Source organism: Engystomops pustulosus, chromosome 4 (genome assembly GCF_040894005.1).
Source record: "Engystomops pustulosus chromosome 4, aEngPut4.maternal, whole genome shotgun sequence".
Lineage (NCBI taxonomy): Eukaryota > Metazoa > Chordata > Amphibia > Anura > Leptodactylidae > Engystomops > Engystomops pustulosus.
The window spans coordinates 214,497,591-214,512,353 of record NC_092414.1 but is presented as its reverse complement, the minus strand read 5'-3'; the positions used below and the strand labels follow the sequence as shown (position 1 = coordinate 214,512,353).

At 39.8% G+C, this 14,763-nt stretch overlaps 26 non-coding genes across 26 annotated transcripts; all 26 read left to right on the top strand.

Moving 5' to 3' along the window:
• The first annotated feature begins 462 nt into the window (after window positions 1-462).
• Window positions 463-534, top strand: TRNAW-CCA (transfer RNA tryptophan (anticodon CCA)). Its single transcript has one exon. It is a non-coding gene; the product is annotated as a tRNA-Trp (tRNA).
• A 266-nt stretch (window positions 535-800) lies between these two features.
• TRNAL-CAA (transfer RNA leucine (anticodon CAA)) lies at window positions 801-872 on the top strand. Its single transcript has one exon. It is a non-coding gene; the product is annotated as a tRNA-Leu (tRNA).
• A 542-nt stretch (window positions 873-1,414) lies between these two features.
• On the top strand, window positions 1,415-1,496 carry TRNAS-CGA (transfer RNA serine (anticodon CGA)). Its single transcript has one exon. It is a non-coding gene; the product is annotated as a tRNA-Ser (tRNA).
• A 375-nt stretch (window positions 1,497-1,871) lies between these two features.
• TRNAW-CCA (transfer RNA tryptophan (anticodon CCA)) lies at window positions 1,872-1,943 on the top strand. The gene has a single exon. It is a non-coding gene; the product is annotated as a tRNA-Trp (tRNA).
• A 1,381-nt stretch (window positions 1,944-3,324) lies between these two features.
• TRNAW-CCA (transfer RNA tryptophan (anticodon CCA)) lies at window positions 3,325-3,396 on the top strand. Its single transcript has one exon. It is a non-coding gene; the product is annotated as a tRNA-Trp (tRNA).
• Window positions 3,397-3,663: 267 nt separating this feature from the next.
• TRNAW-CCA (transfer RNA tryptophan (anticodon CCA)) lies at window positions 3,664-3,735 on the top strand. Its single transcript has one exon. It is a non-coding gene; the product is annotated as a tRNA-Trp (tRNA).
• A 542-nt stretch (window positions 3,736-4,277) lies between these two features.
• Window positions 4,278-4,359, top strand: TRNAS-CGA (transfer RNA serine (anticodon CGA)). The gene has a single exon. It is a non-coding gene; the product is annotated as a tRNA-Ser (tRNA).
• Window positions 4,360-4,734: 375 nt separating this feature from the next.
• Window positions 4,735-4,806, top strand: TRNAW-CCA (transfer RNA tryptophan (anticodon CCA)). The gene has a single exon. It is a non-coding gene; the product is annotated as a tRNA-Trp (tRNA).
• A 470-nt stretch (window positions 4,807-5,276) lies between these two features.
• Window positions 5,277-5,348, top strand: TRNAW-CCA (transfer RNA tryptophan (anticodon CCA)). The gene has a single exon. It is a non-coding gene; the product is annotated as a tRNA-Trp (tRNA).
• Window positions 5,349-5,615: 267 nt separating this feature from the next.
• TRNAW-CCA (transfer RNA tryptophan (anticodon CCA)) lies at window positions 5,616-5,687 on the top strand. Its single transcript has one exon. It is a non-coding gene; the product is annotated as a tRNA-Trp (tRNA).
• A 542-nt stretch (window positions 5,688-6,229) lies between these two features.
• On the top strand, window positions 6,230-6,311 carry TRNAS-CGA (transfer RNA serine (anticodon CGA)). Its single transcript has one exon. It is a non-coding gene; the product is annotated as a tRNA-Ser (tRNA).
• A 375-nt stretch (window positions 6,312-6,686) lies between these two features.
• TRNAW-CCA (transfer RNA tryptophan (anticodon CCA)) lies at window positions 6,687-6,758 on the top strand. The gene has a single exon. It is a non-coding gene; the product is annotated as a tRNA-Trp (tRNA).
• A 470-nt stretch (window positions 6,759-7,228) lies between these two features.
• TRNAW-CCA (transfer RNA tryptophan (anticodon CCA)) lies at window positions 7,229-7,300 on the top strand. The gene has a single exon. It is a non-coding gene; the product is annotated as a tRNA-Trp (tRNA).
• Window positions 7,301-7,567: 267 nt separating this feature from the next.
• On the top strand, window positions 7,568-7,639 carry TRNAW-CCA (transfer RNA tryptophan (anticodon CCA)). The gene has a single exon. It is a non-coding gene; the product is annotated as a tRNA-Trp (tRNA).
• A 542-nt stretch (window positions 7,640-8,181) lies between these two features.
• On the top strand, window positions 8,182-8,263 carry TRNAS-CGA (transfer RNA serine (anticodon CGA)). The gene has a single exon. It is a non-coding gene; the product is annotated as a tRNA-Ser (tRNA).
• A 375-nt stretch (window positions 8,264-8,638) lies between these two features.
• Window positions 8,639-8,710, top strand: TRNAW-CCA (transfer RNA tryptophan (anticodon CCA)). The gene has a single exon. It is a non-coding gene; the product is annotated as a tRNA-Trp (tRNA).
• Window positions 8,711-9,180: 470 nt separating this feature from the next.
• TRNAW-CCA (transfer RNA tryptophan (anticodon CCA)) lies at window positions 9,181-9,252 on the top strand. The gene has a single exon. It is a non-coding gene; the product is annotated as a tRNA-Trp (tRNA).
• Window positions 9,253-9,519: 267 nt separating this feature from the next.
• TRNAW-CCA (transfer RNA tryptophan (anticodon CCA)) lies at window positions 9,520-9,591 on the top strand. The gene has a single exon. It is a non-coding gene; the product is annotated as a tRNA-Trp (tRNA).
• Window positions 9,592-10,134: 543 nt separating this feature from the next.
• Window positions 10,135-10,216, top strand: TRNAS-CGA (transfer RNA serine (anticodon CGA)). The gene has a single exon. It is a non-coding gene; the product is annotated as a tRNA-Ser (tRNA).
• A 375-nt stretch (window positions 10,217-10,591) lies between these two features.
• On the top strand, window positions 10,592-10,663 carry TRNAW-CCA (transfer RNA tryptophan (anticodon CCA)). The gene has a single exon. It is a non-coding gene; the product is annotated as a tRNA-Trp (tRNA).
• Window positions 10,664-11,133: 470 nt separating this feature from the next.
• Window positions 11,134-11,205, top strand: TRNAW-CCA (transfer RNA tryptophan (anticodon CCA)). Its single transcript has one exon. It is a non-coding gene; the product is annotated as a tRNA-Trp (tRNA).
• A 267-nt stretch (window positions 11,206-11,472) lies between these two features.
• On the top strand, window positions 11,473-11,544 carry TRNAW-CCA (transfer RNA tryptophan (anticodon CCA)). The gene has a single exon. It is a non-coding gene; the product is annotated as a tRNA-Trp (tRNA).
• A 542-nt stretch (window positions 11,545-12,086) lies between these two features.
• Window positions 12,087-12,168, top strand: TRNAS-CGA (transfer RNA serine (anticodon CGA)). The gene has a single exon. It is a non-coding gene; the product is annotated as a tRNA-Ser (tRNA).
• A 914-nt stretch (window positions 12,169-13,082) lies between these two features.
• On the top strand, window positions 13,083-13,154 carry TRNAW-CCA (transfer RNA tryptophan (anticodon CCA)). Its single transcript has one exon. It is a non-coding gene; the product is annotated as a tRNA-Trp (tRNA).
• A 267-nt stretch (window positions 13,155-13,421) lies between these two features.
• TRNAW-CCA (transfer RNA tryptophan (anticodon CCA)) lies at window positions 13,422-13,493 on the top strand. Its single transcript has one exon. It is a non-coding gene; the product is annotated as a tRNA-Trp (tRNA).
• Window positions 13,494-14,035: 542 nt separating this feature from the next.
• On the top strand, window positions 14,036-14,117 carry TRNAS-CGA (transfer RNA serine (anticodon CGA)). The gene has a single exon. It is a non-coding gene; the product is annotated as a tRNA-Ser (tRNA).
• Window positions 14,118-14,763: the final 646 nt, after the last annotated feature.

Sequence of the window (14,763 nt, the reverse complement as noted above, 5' to 3'; positions counted from 1 at the left end):
TTTAAGCACTCTGTCTGTACCAAAACATAGTTTTTCAGACCACTCCCACTCTTTCGATAAAATGGCATCCCACAATGCTTAGATGTCCATTTCTCCTTGTCTTTAGCCTTTAGGAGAGAACAAAATGGCAATTTTCCAATAAGATCGGAATATTTTGCAACCGTTAAGCTGTTGTGGCAGAGTGGTTAAGGTGTTGAACTCAACAGCCGTTGAGGTTAACTGTCCTTTTCCTATATGAACTGTTAGAGAAATGGTTATTTTTCTTCAGACACTTACTGTCTGCTTGAGTGTCCACTAACCACCAGGTTTTTTTGTATGTATCCTGAGTTTAAGTGTTTTGGAGTTTTTCGGAAATATGGCTTTGTTTTCATTTCCATATGAATTATTCATCATTATCAGTCAAGTTCCTAATTTTCAACTGGAATTAAGCGTGAAGCTCCACTAACTGCTGCCGCCCAAAGTGACCTCGTGGCGCAACGGTAGCGCGCCTGACTCCAGATCAGAAGGTTGCGTGTTCAAATCACGTCGGGTTCAGTTGACGTTTTGCTCATTGTGTCGATAATACAACATGGTCTTTTGAGCCGCTCCCATTCCATCATGGAAATTATGGTCTACGATCCTTAGTTATTCCTTCCTTTTTGTAACTAGCGAGAAACAAAGTGGCAAAATTGGTTGCCTTTAAATTCTCTGTTTTTTCCTTTATGAAATTGTCGATGCATTGAATAAAGATTTGTATTAATCATTTAGAATTATAAATGACCAACTTGGCATCAAAGACTGCGAAAAGCCTGCCTGGCAAAGACCTCGTGGCGCAACGGTAGCGCGTCTGACTCAAGATCAGAAGGTTGCGTGTTCAAATCACGTCGTGGTCAGTCATCATTTTAAACTCTCTGTCTATACAAAAACATAGTCTTTCTCACCGCTGGCACTGTTACGGTAGCATTCCGTGCCACAATGCTTACACTTCCGCATCTCCTTGTATTTTGCTATTAGGAGGAAGTGAACATTGTCATCTCTTATCACGTGTTTTCCATCCTTTATCAAAAAATGTTGATCTGTTGAATTAAGATTTATTGAGATTAAGTTTTAGAGTGCAAGAGAAAACGCAGTCAAAGAAAGCAAACTCATTAAAGTCTTTGATTTTAGGGTGGCTCTTAAAACTGATCGATTGAAAGTAACTTATCTTATGAAACTGCTTCGTGATTGATTTTACAGGGGATGAAACATTGAGCTGTCTCTTCTCTTGAACCTTAGAGAATGCGAACCTCAGCCTATGGCAAGCAATCACACCAAAAGATTCTCCATGCTTGAGCCTACCTAAAGACAACCAGACATGTAACCAGAGTCCCGTATATTAACGCATCCAACAAAACGACACTTTTCACATGGGATTTGAACTTTTGACTAAAGTTCAGCTGTGATGGCCGAGTGGTTAAGGCGTTGGACTCGAAATCCAATGGGGTCTCCCCGCACAGGTTCAAATCCTGTTCACAGCGCAGACTTTTAGTTATATACACGCACACACAGGCTAGTTAATAAAATAAGAACTATGAATGTGCACCTTAGTGAGACATTTCTTGGAATTTCTCCAGTTAGAAAATAAGAAAGTGAGCCTCACCAAATTGACATGGAAGCTGGTTTAGCATCGTTTTCTTATAGGAATGGTTAAAGAACTGGTTACCTTTCTTCAGATGCTTACTATCTGATTGAGTTTCCACTAAACACAAGATTTTTTGATGCTTCCTCAATTTTAGTGTTTTGGAATTTTGGAAATATGGATTTTTTCATATTTCCATATGAATTATTCAGCATTATCTGTCCAATTCCTAATTTTCATCCAGAACTTAGTGTCAACCTTTAGCACCAACAGAGACCTCGTGGCGCAACGGTAGCGCGTCTGACTCCAGATCAGAAGGTTGCGTGTTCAAATCACGTCGGGGTCAGTCATTGTTTTAAGCACTCTGTCTGTACCAAAACATAGTTTTTCAGACCACTCCCACTCTTTCGATAAAATGGCATCCCACAATGCTTAGATGTCCATTTCTCCTTGTCTTTAGCCTTTAGGAGAGAACAAAATGGCAATTTTCCAATAAGATCGGAATATTTTGCAACCGTTAAGCTGTTGTGGCAGAGTGGTTAAGGTGTTGAACTCAACAGCCGTTGAGGTTAACTGTCCTTTTCCTATATGAACTGTTAGAGAAATGGTTATTTTTCTTCAGACACTTACTGTCTGCTTGAGTGTCCACTAACCACCAGGTTTTTTTGTATGTATCCTGAGTTTAAGTGTTTTGGAGTTTTTCGGAAATATGGCTTTGTTTTCATTTCCATGTGATGGCCGAGTGGTTAAGGCGTTGGACTCGAAATCCAATGGGGTCTCCCCGCACAGGTTCAAATCCTGTTCACAGCGCAGACTTTTAGTTATATACACGCACACACAGGCTAGTTAATAAAATAAGAACTATGAATGTGCACCTTAGTGAGACATTTCTTGGAATTTCTCCAGTTAGAAAATAAGAAAGTGAGCCTCACCAAATTGACATGGAAGCTGGTTTAGCATCGTTTTCTTATAGGAATGGTTAAAGAACTGGTTACCTTTCTTCAGATGCTTACTATCTGATTGAGTTTCCACTAAACACAAGATTTTTTGATGCTTCCTCAATTTTAGTGTTTTGGAATTTTGGAAATACGGATTTTTTCATATTTCCATATGAATTATTCAGCATTATCTGTCCAATTCCTAATTTTCATCCAGAACTTAGTGTCAACCTTTAGCACCAGCAGAGACCTCGTGGCGCAACAGTAGCGCGTCTGACTCCAGATCAGAAGGTTGCGTGTTCAAATCACGTCAGGGTTAGTCATTGTTTTAAGCACTCTGTCTGTACCAAAACATAGTTTTTCAGACCACTCCCACTCTTTCGATAAAATGGCATCCCACAATGCTTAGATGTCCATTTCTCCTTGTCTTTAGCCTTTAGGAGAGAACAAAATGGCAATTTTCCAATAAGATCGGAATATTTTGCAACCGTTAAGCTGTTGTGGCAGAGTGGTTAAGGTGTTGAACTCAACAGCCGTTGAGGTTAACTGTCCTTTTCCTATATGAACTGTTAGAGAAATGGTTATTTTTCTTCAGACACTTACTGTCTGCTTGAGTGTCCACTAACCACCAGGTTTTTTTGTATGTATCCTGAGTTTAAGTGTTTTGGAGTTTTTCGGAAATATGGCTTTGTTTTCATTTCCATATGAATTATTCATCATTATCAGTCAAGTTCCTAATTTTCAACTGGAATTAAGCGTGAAGCTCCACTAACTGCTGCCGCCCAAAGTGACCTCGTGGCGCAACGGTAGCGCGCCTGACTCCAGATCAGAAGGTTGCGTGTTCAAATCACGTCGGGGTCAGTTGACATTTTGCTCATTGTGTCGATAATACAACATGGTCTTTTGAGCCGCTCCCATTCCATCATGGAAATTATGGTCTACGATCCTTAGTTATTCCTTCCTTTTTGTAACTAGCTAGAAACAAAGTGGCAAATTTGGTTGCCTTTAAATTCTCTGTTTTTTCCTTTATGAAATTGTCGATGCATTGAATAAAGATTTGTATTAATCATTTAGAATTATAAATGACCAACTTGGCATCAAAGACTGCGAAAAGCCTGCCTGGCCAAAGACCTCGTGGCGCAACGGTAGCGCGTCTGACTCCAGATCAGAAGGTTGCGTGTTCAAATCACGTCGTGGTCAGTCATCATTTTAAACTCTCTGTCTATACAAAAACATAGTCTTTCTCACCGCTGGCACTGTTACGGTAGCATTCCGTCCCACAATGCTTACACTTCCGCATCTCCTTGTATTTTGCTATTAGGAGGAAGTGAACATTGTCATCTCTTATCACGTGTTTTCCATCCTTTATCAAAAAATGTTGATCTGTTGAATTAAGATTTATTGAGATTAAGTTTTAGAGTGCAAGAGAAAACGCAGTCAAAGAAAGCAAACTCATTAAAGTCTTTGATTTTAGGGTGGCTCTTAAAACTGATCGATTGAAAGTAACTTATCTTATGAAACTGCTTCGTGATTGATTTTACAGGGGATGAAACATTGAGCTGTCTCTTCTCTTGAACCTTAGAGAATGCGAACCTCAGCCTATGGCAAGCAATCACACCAAAAGATTCTCCATGCTTGAGCCTACCTAAAGACAACCAGACATGTAACCAGAGTCCCGTATATTAACGCATCCAACAAAACGACACTTTTCACATGGGATTTGAACTTTTGACTAAAGTTCAGCTGTGAAGGCCGAGTGGTTAAGGCGTTGGACTCGAAATCCAATGGGGTCTCCCCGCACAGGTTCAAATCCTGTTCACAGCGCAGACTTTTAGTTATATACACGCACACACAGGCTAGTTAATAAAATAAGAACTATGAATGTGCACCTTAGTGAGACATTTCTTGGAATTTCTCCAGTTAGAAAATAAGAAAGTGAGCCTCACCAAATTGACATGGAAGCTGGTTTAGCATCGTTTTCTTATAGGAATGGTTAAAGAACTGGTTACCTTTCTTCAGATGCTTACTATCTGATTCAGTTTCCACTAAACACAAGATTTTTTGATGCTTCCTCAATTTTAGTGTTTTGGAATTTTGGAAATATGGATTTTTTCATATTTCCATATGAATTATTCAGCATTATCTGTCCAATTCCTAATTTTCATCCAGAACTTAGTGTCAACCCTTAGCACCAACAGAGACCTCGTGGCGCAACGGTAGCGCGTCTGACTCCAGATCAGAAGATTGCGTGTTCAAGTCACGTCGGGGTCAGTCATTGTTTTAAGCACTCTGTCTGTACCAAAACATAGTTTTTCAGACCACTCCCACTCTTTCGATAAAATGGCATCCCACAATGCTTAGATGTCCATTTCTCCTTGTCTTTAGCCTTTAGGAGAGAACAAAATGGCAATTTTCCAATAAGATCGGAATATTTTGCAACCGTTAAGCTGTTGTGGCAGAGTGGTTAAGGTGTTGAACTCAACAGCCGTTGAGGTTAACTGTCCTTTTCCTATATGAACTGTTAGAGAAATGGTTATTTTTCTTCAGACACTTACTGTCTGCTTGAGTGTCCACTAACCACCAGGTTTTTTTGTATGTATCCTGAGTTTAAGTGTTTTGGAGTTTTTCGGAAATATGGCTTTGCTTTCATTTCCATATGAATTATTCATCATTATCAGTCAAGTTCCTAATTTTCAACTGGAATTAAGCGTGAAGCTCCACTAACTGCTGCCGCCCAAAGTGACCTCGTGGCGCAACGGTAGCGCGTCTGACTCCAGATCAGAAGGTTGCGTGTTCAAATCACGTCGGGGTCAGTTGACGTTTTGCTCATTGTGTCGATAATACAACATGGTCTTTTGAGCCGCTCCCATTCCATCATGGAAATTATGGTCTACGATCCTTAGTTATTCCTTCCTTTTTGTAACTAGCTAGAAACAAAGTGGCAAAATTGGTTGCCTTTAAATTCTCTGTTTTTTCCTTTATGAAATTGTCAATGCATTGAATAAAGATTTGTATTAATCATTTAGAATTATAAATGACCAACTTGGCATCAAAGACTGCGAAAAGCCTGCCTGGCCAAAGACCGCGTGGCGCAACGGTAGCGCGTCTGACTCCAGATCAGAAGGTTGCGTGTTCAAATCACGTCGTGGTCAGTCATCATTTTAAACTCTCTGTCTATACAAAAACATAGTCTTTCTCACCGCTGGCACTGTTACGGTAGCATTCCGTCCCACAATGTTTACACTTCCGCATCTCCTTGTATTTTGCTATTAGGAGGAAGTGAACATTGTCATCTCTTATCACGTGTTTTCCATCCTTTATCAAAAAATGTTGATCTGTTGAATTAAGATTTATTGAGATTAAGTTTTAGAGTGCAAGAGAAAACGCAGTCAAAGAAAGCAAACTCATTAAAGTCTTTGATTTTAGGGTGGCTCTTAAAACTGATCGATTGAAAGTAACTTATCTTATGAAACTGCTTCGTGATTGATTTTACAGGGGATGAAACATTGAGCTGTCTCTTCTCTTGAACCTTAGAGAATGCGAACCTCAGCCTATGGCAAGCAATCACACCAAAAGATTCTCCATGCTTGAGCCTACCTAAAGACAACCAGACATGTAACCAGAGTCCCGTATATTAACGCATCCAACAAAACGACACTTTTCACATGGGATTTGAACTTTTGACTAAAGTTCAGCTGTGATGGCCGAGTGGTTAAGGCGTTGGACTCGAAATCCAATGGGGTCTCCCCGCACAGGTTCTAATCCTGTTCACAGCGCAGACTTTTAGTTATATACACGCACACACAGGCTAGTTAATAAAATAAGAACTATGAATGTGCACCTTAGTGAGACATTTCTTGGAATTTCTCCAGTTAGAAAATAAGAAAGTGAGCCTCACCAAATTGACATGGAAGCTGGTTTAGCATCGTTTTCTTATAGGAATGGTTAAAGAACTGGTTACCTTTCTTCAGATGCTTACTATCTGATTCAGTTTCCACTAAACACAAGATTTTTTGATGCTTCCTCAATTTTAGTGTTTTGGAATTTTGGAAATATGGATTTTTTCATATTTCCATATGAATTATTCAGCATTATCTGTCCAATTCCTAATTTTCATCCAGAACTTAGTGTCAACCTTTAGCACCAACAGAGACCTCGTGGCGCAACGGTAGCGCGTCTGACTCCAGATCAGAAGGTTGCGTGTTCAAATCACGTCGGGGTCAGTCATTGTTTTAAGCACTCTGTCTGTACCAAAACATAGTTTTTCAGACCACTCCCCCTCTTTCGATAAAATGGCATCCCACAATGCTTAGATGTCCATTTCTCCTTGTCTTTAGCCTTTAGGAGAGAACAAAATGGCAATTTTCCAATAAGATCGGAATATTTTGCAACCGTTAAGCTGTTGTGGCAGAGTGGTTAAGGTGTTGAACTCAACAGCCGTTGAGGTTAACTGTCCTTTTCCTATATGAACTGTTAGAGAAATGGTTATTTTTCTTCAGACACTTACTGTCTGCTTGAGTGTCCACTAACCACCAGGTTTTTTTGTATGTATCCTGAGTTTAAGTGTTTTGGAGTTTTTCGGAAATATGGCTTTGTTTTCATTTCCATATGAATTATTCATCATTATCAGTCAAGTTCATAATTTTCAACTGGAATTAAGCATGAAGCTCCACTAACTGCTGCCGCCCAAAGTGACCTCGTGGCGCAACGGTAGCGCGTCTGACTCCAGATCAGAAGGTTGCGTGTTCAAATCACGTCGGGGTCAGTTGACGTTTTGCTCATTGTGTCGATAATACAACATGGTCTTTTGAGCCGCTCCCATTCCATCATGGAAATTATGGTCTACGATCCTTAGTTATTCCTTCCTTTTTGTAACTAGCTAGAAACAAAGTGGCAAAATTGGTTGCCTTTAAATTCTCTGTTTTTTCCTTTATGAAATTGTCAATGCATTGAATAAAGATTTGTATTAATCATTTAGAATTATAAATGACCAACTTGGCATCAAAGACTGCGAAAAGCCTGCCTGGCCAAAGACCGCGTGGCGCAACGGTAGCGCGTCTGACTCCAGATCAGAAGGTTGCGTGTTCAAATCACGTCGTGGTCAGTCATCATTTTAAACTCTCTGTCTATACAAAAACATAGTCTTTCTCACCGCTGGCACTGTTACGGTAGCATTCCGTCCCACAATGCTTACACTTCCGCATCTCCTTGTATTTTGCTATTAGGAGGAAGTGAACATTGTCATCTCTTATCACGTGTTTTCCATCCTTTATCAAAAAATGTTGATCTGTTGAATTAACATTTATTGAGATTAAGTTTTAGAGTGCAAGAGAAAACGCAGTCAAAGAAAGCAAACTCATTAAAGTCTTTGATTTTAGGGTGGCTCTTAAAACTGATCGATTGAAAGTAACTTATCTTATGAAACTGCTTCGTGATTGATTTTACAGGGGATGAAACATTGAGCTGTCTCTTCTCTTGAACCTTAGAGAATGCGAACCTCAGCCTATGGCAAGCAATCACACCAAAAGATTCTCCATGCTTGAGCCTACCTAAAGACAACCAGACATGTAACCAGAGTCCCGTATATTAACGCATCCAACAAAACGACACTTTTCACATGGGATTTGAACTTTTGACTAAAGTTCAGCTGTGATGGCCGAGTGGTTAAGGCGTTGGACTCGAAATCCAATGGGGTCTCCCCGCACAGGTTCAAATCCTGTTCACAGCGCAGACTTTTACTTATATACACGCACACACAGGCTAGTTAATAAAATAAGAACTATGAATGTGCACCTTAGTGAGACATTTCTTGGAATTTCTCCAGTTAGAAAATAAGAAAGTGAGCCTCACCAAATTGACATGGAAGCTGGTTTAGCATCGTTTTCTTATAGGAATGGTTAAAGAACTGGTTACCTTTCTTCAGATGCTTACTATCTGATTGAGTTTCCACTAAACACAAGATTTTTTGATGCTTCCTCAATTTTAGTGTTTTGGAATTTTGGAAATATGGATTTTTTCATATTTCCATATGAATTATTCAGCATTATCTGTCCAATTCCTAATTTTCATCCAGAACTTAGTGTCAACCTTTAGCACCAACAGAGACCTCGTGGCGCAACGGTAGCGCGTCTGACTCCAGATCAGAAGGTTGCGTGTTCAAATCACGTCGGGGTCAGTCATTGTTTTAAGCACTCTGTCTGTACCAAAACATAGTTTTTCAGACCACTCCCACTCTTTCGATAAAATGGCATCCCACAATGCTTAGATGTCCATTTCTCCTTGTCTTTAGCCTTTAGGAGAGAACAAAATGGCAATTTTCCAATAAGATCGGAATATTTTGCAACCGTTAAGCTGTTGTGGCAGAGTGGTTAAGGTGTTGAACTCAACAGCCGTTGAGGTTAACTGTCCTTTTCCTATATGAACTGTTAGAGAAATGGTTATTTTTCTTCAGACACTTACTGTCTGCTTGAGTGTCCACTAACCACCAGGTTTTTTTGTATGTATCCTGAGTTTAAGTGTTTTGAAATTTTTCGGAAATATGGCTTTGTTTTCATTTCCATATGAATTATTCATCATTATCAGTCAAGTTCCTAATTTTCAACTGAAATTAAGCGTGAAGCTCCACTAACTGCTGCCGCCCAAAGTGACCTCGTGGCGCAACGGTAGCCCGTCTGACTCCAGATCAGAAGGTTGCGTGTTCAAATCACGTCGGGGTCAGTTGACGTTTTGCTCATTGTGTCGATAATACAACATGGTCTTTTGAGCCGCTCCCATTCCATCATGGAAATTATGGTCTACGATCCTTAGTTATTCCTTCCTTTTTGTAACTAGCTAGAAACAAAGTGGCAAAATTGGTTGCCTTTAAATTCTCTGTTTTTTCCTTTATGAAATTGTCAATGCATTGAATAAAGATTTGTATTAATCATTTAGAATTATAAATGACCAACTTGGCATCAAAGACTGCGAAAAGCCTGCCTGGCCAAAGACCGCGTGGCGCAACGGTAGCGCGTCTGACTCCAGATCAGAAGGTTGCGTGTTCAAATCACGTCGTGGTCAGTCATCATTTTAAACTCTCTGTCTATACAAAAACATAGTCTTTCTCACCGCTGGCACTGTTACGGTAGCATTCCGTCCCACAATGCTTACACTTCCGCATCTCCTTGTATTTTGCTATTAGGAGGAAGTGAACATTGTCATCTCTTATCACGTGTTTTCCATCCTTTATCAAAAAAATGTTGATCTGTTGAATTAAGATTTATTGAGATTAAGTTTTAGAGTGCAAGAGAAAACGCAGTCAAAGAAAGCAAACTCATTAAAGTCTTTGATTTTAGGGTGGCTCTTAAAACTGATCGATTGAAAGTAACTTATCTTATGAAACTGCTTCGTGATTGATTTTACAGGGGATGAAACATTGAGCTGTCTCTTCTCTTGAACCTTAGAGAATGCGAACCTCAGCCTATGGCAAGCAATCACACCTAAAGATTCTCCATGCTTGAGCCTACCTAAAGACAACCAGACATGTAACCAGAGTCCCGTATATTAACGCATCCAACAAAACGACACTTTTCACATGGGATTTGAACTTTTGACTAAAGTTCAGCTGTGATGGCCGAGTGGTTAAGGCGTTGGACTCGAAATCCAATGGGGTCTCCCCGCACAGGTTCAAATCCTGTTCACAGCGCAGACTTTTAGTTATATACACGCACACACAGGCTAGTTAATAAAATAAGAACTATGAATGTGCAACTTAGTGAGACATTTCTTGGAATTTCTCCAGTTAGAAAATAAGAAAGTGAGCCTCACCAAATTGACATGGAAGCTGGTTTAGCATCGTTTTCTTATAGGAATGGTTAAAGAACTGGTTACCTTTCTTCAGATGCTTACTATCTGATTGAGTTTCCACTAAACACAAGATTTTTTGATGCTTCCTCAATTTTAGTGTTTTGGAATTTTGGAAATATGGATTTTTTCATATTTCCATATGAATTATTCAGCATTATCTGTCCAATTCCTAATTTTCATCCAGAACTTAGTGTCAACCTTTAGCACCAACAGAGACCTCGTGGCGCAATGGTAGCGCGTCTGACTCCAGATCAGAAGGTTGCGTGTTCAAATCACGTCGGGGTCAGTCATTGTTTTAAGCACTCTGTCTGTACCAAAACATAGTTTTTCAGACCACTCCCACTCTTTCGATAAAATGGCATCCCACAATGCTTAGATGTCCATTTCTCCTTGTCTTTAGCCTTTAGGAGAGAACAAAATGGCAATTTTCCAATAAGATCGGAATATTTTGCAACCGTTAAGCTGTTGTGGCAGAGTGGTTAAGGTGTTGAACTCAACAGCCGTTGAGGTTAACTGTCCTTTTCCTATATGAACTGTTAGAGAAATGGTTATTTTTCTTCAGACACTTACTGTCTGCTTGAGTGTCCACTAACCACCAGGTTTTTTTGTATGTATCCTGAGTTTAAGTGTTTTGGAGTTTTTCGGAAATATGGCTTTGTTTTCATTTCCATATGAATTATTCATCATTATCAGTCAAGTTCCTAATTTTCAACTGGAATTAAGCGTGAAGCTCCACTAACTGCTGCCGCCCAAAGTGACCTCGTGGCGCAACGGTAGCGCGTCTGACTCCAGATCAGAAGGTTGCGTGTTCAAATCACGTCGGGGTCGGTTGACGTTTTGCTCATTGTGTCGATAATACAACATGGTCTTTTGAGCCGCTCCCATTCCATCATGGAAATTATGGTCTACGATCCTTAGTTATTCCTTCCTTTTTGTAACTAGCTGGAAACAAAGTGGCAAAATTGGTTGCCTTTAAATTCTCTGTTTTTTCCTTTATGAAATTGTCAATGCATTGAATAAAGATTTGTATTAATCATTTAGAATTATAAATGACCAACTTGGCATCAAAGACTGCGAAAAGCCTGCCTGGCCAAAGACCGCGTGGCGCAACGGTAGCGCGTCTGACTCCAGATCAGAAGGTTGCGTGTTCAAATCACGTCGTGGTCAGTCATCATTTTAAACTCTCTGTCTATACAAAAACATAGTCTTTCTCACCGCTGGCACTGTTACGGTAGCATTCCGTCCCACAATGCTTACACTTCCGCATCTCCTTGTATTTTGCTATTAGGAGGAAGTGAACATTGTCATCTCTTATCACGTGTTTTCCATCCTTTATCAAAAAATGTTGATCTGTTGAATTAAGATTTATTGAGATTAAGTTTTAGAGTGCAAGAGAAAACGCAGTCAAAGAAAGCAAACTCATTAAAGTCTTTGATTTTAGGGTGGCTCTTAAAACTGATCGATTGAAAGTAACTTATCTTATGAAACTGCTTCGTGATTGATTTTACAGGGGATGAAACATTGAGCTGTCTCTTCTCTTGAACCTTAGAGAATGCGAACCTCAGCCTATGGCAAGCAATCACACCAAAAGATTCTCCATGCTTGAGCCTACCTAAAGACAACCAGACATGTAACCAGAGTCCCGTATATTAACGCATCCAACAAAACGACACTTTTCACATGGGATTTGAACTTTTGACTAAAGTTCAGCTGTGATGGCCGAGTGGTTAAGGCGTTGGACTCGAAATCCAATGGGGTCTCCCCGCACAGGTTCTAATCCTGTTCACAGCGCAGACTTTTAGTTATATACACGCACACACAGGCTAGTTAATAAAATAAGAACTATGAATGTGCACCTTAGTGAGACATTTCTTGGAATTTCTCCAGTTAGAAAATAAGAAAGTGAGCCTCACCAAATTGACATAGAAGCTGGTTTAGCATCGTTTTCTTATAGGAATGGTTAAAGAACTGGTTACCTTTCTTCAGATGCTTACTATATGATTCAGTTTCCACTAAACACAAGATTTTTTGATGCTTCCTCAATTTTAGTGTTTTGGAATTTTGGAAATATGGATTTTTTCATATTTCCATATGAATCATTCAGCATTATCTGTCCAATTCCTAATTTTCATCCAGAACTTAGTGTCAACCTTTAGCACCAACAGAGACCTCGTGGCGCAACGGTAGCGTGCTGGCTCCAGATCAGAAGGTTGCGTGTTCAAATCACGTCGGGGTCAGTCATTGTTTTAAGCACTGTCTGTACCAAAACATAGTTTTTCAGACCACTCCCACTCTTTCGATAAAATGGCATTCCACAATGCTTAGATGTCCATTTCTCCTTGTCTTTAGCCTTTAGGAGAGAACAAAATGGCAATTTTCCAATAAGATCGGAATATTTTGCAACCGTTAAGCTGTTGTGGCAGAGTGGTTAAGGTGTTGAACTCAACAGCCGTTGAGGTTAACTGTCCTTTTCCTATATGAACTGTTAGAGAAATGGTTATTTTTCTTCAGACACTTACTGTCTGCTTGAGTGTCCACTAACCACCAGGTTTTTTTGTATGTATCCTGAGTTTAAGTGTTTTGGAGTTTTTCGGAAATATGGCTTTGTTTTCATTTCCATATGAATTATTCATCATTATCAGTCAAGTTCCTAATTTTCAACTGGAATTAAGCGTGAAGCTCCACTAACTGCTGCCGCCCAAAGTGACTTCGTGGCGCAACGGTAGCGCGTCTGACTCCAGATCAGAAGGTTGCGTGTTCAAATCACGTCGGGGTCAGTTGACGTTTTGCTCATTGTGTCGATAATACAACATGGTCTTTTGAGCCGCTCCCATTCCATCATGGAAATTATGGTCTACGATCCTTAGTTATTCCTTCCTTTTTGTAACTAGCTAGAAACAAAGTGGCAAATTTGGTTGCCTTTAAATTCTCTGTTTTTTCCTTTATGAAATTGTCAATGCATTGAATAAAGATTTGTATTAATCATTTAGAATTATAAATGACCAATTTGGCATCAAAGACTGCGAAAAGCCTGCCTGGCCAAAGACCGCGTGGCGCAACGGTAGCGCGTCTGACTCCAGATCAGAAGGTTGCGTGTTCAAATCACGTCGTGGTCAGTCATCATTTTAAACTCTCTGTCTATACAAAAACATAGTCTTTCTCACCGCTGGCACTGTTACGGTAGCATTCCGTCCCACAATGCTTACACTTCCGCATCTCCTTGTATTTTGCTATTAGGAGGAAGTGAACATTGTCATCTCTTATCACGTGTTTTCCATCCTTTATCAAAAAATGTTGATCTGTTGAATTAAGATTTATTGAGATTAAGTTTTAGAGTGCAAGAGAAAACGCAGTCAAAGAAAGCAAACTCATTAAAGTCTTTGATTTTAGGGTGGCTCTTAAAACTGATCGATTGAAAGTAACTTATCTTATGAAACTGCTTCGTGATTGATTTTACAGGGGATGAAACATTGAGCTGTCTCTTCTCTTGAACCTTAGAGAATGCGAACCTCAGCCTATGGCAAGCAATCACACCAAAAGATTCTCCATGCTTGAGCCTACCTAAAGACAACCAGACATGTAACCAGAGTCCCGTATATTAACGCATCCAACAAAACGACACTTTTCACATGGGATTTGAACTTTTGACTAAAGTTCAGCTGTGATGGCCGAGTGGTTAAGGCGTTGGACTCGAAATCCAATGGGGTCTCCCCGCACAGGTTCTAATCCTGTTCACAGCGCAGACTTTTAGTTATATACACGCACACACAGGCTAGTTAATAAAATAAGAACTATGAATGTGCACCTTAGTGAGACATTTCTTGGAATTTCTCCAGTTAGAAAATAAGAAAGTGAGCCTCACCAAATTGACATAGAAGCTGGTTTAGCATCGTTTTCTTATAGGAATGGTTAAAGAACTGGTTACCTTTCTTCAGATGCTTACTATATGATTCAGTTTCCACTAAACACAAGATTTTTTGATGCTTCCTCAATTTTAGTGTTTTGGAATTTTGGAAATATGGATTTTTTCATATTTCCATATGAATCATTCAGCATTATCTGTCCAATTCCTAATTTTCATCCAGAACTTAGTGTCAACCTTTAGCACCAACAGAGACCTCGTGGCGCAACGGTAGCGTGCTGGCTCCAGATCAGAAGGTTGCGTGTTCAAATCACGTCGGGGTCAGTCATTGTTTTAAGCACTGTCTGTACCAAAACATAGTTTTTCAGACCACTCCCACTCTTTCGATAAAATGGCATTCCACAATGCTTAGATGTCCATTTCTCCTTGTCTTTAGCCTTTAGGAGAGAACAAAATGGCAATTTTCCAATAAGATCGGAATATTTTGCAACCGTTAAGCTGTTGTGGCAGAGTGGTTAAGGTGT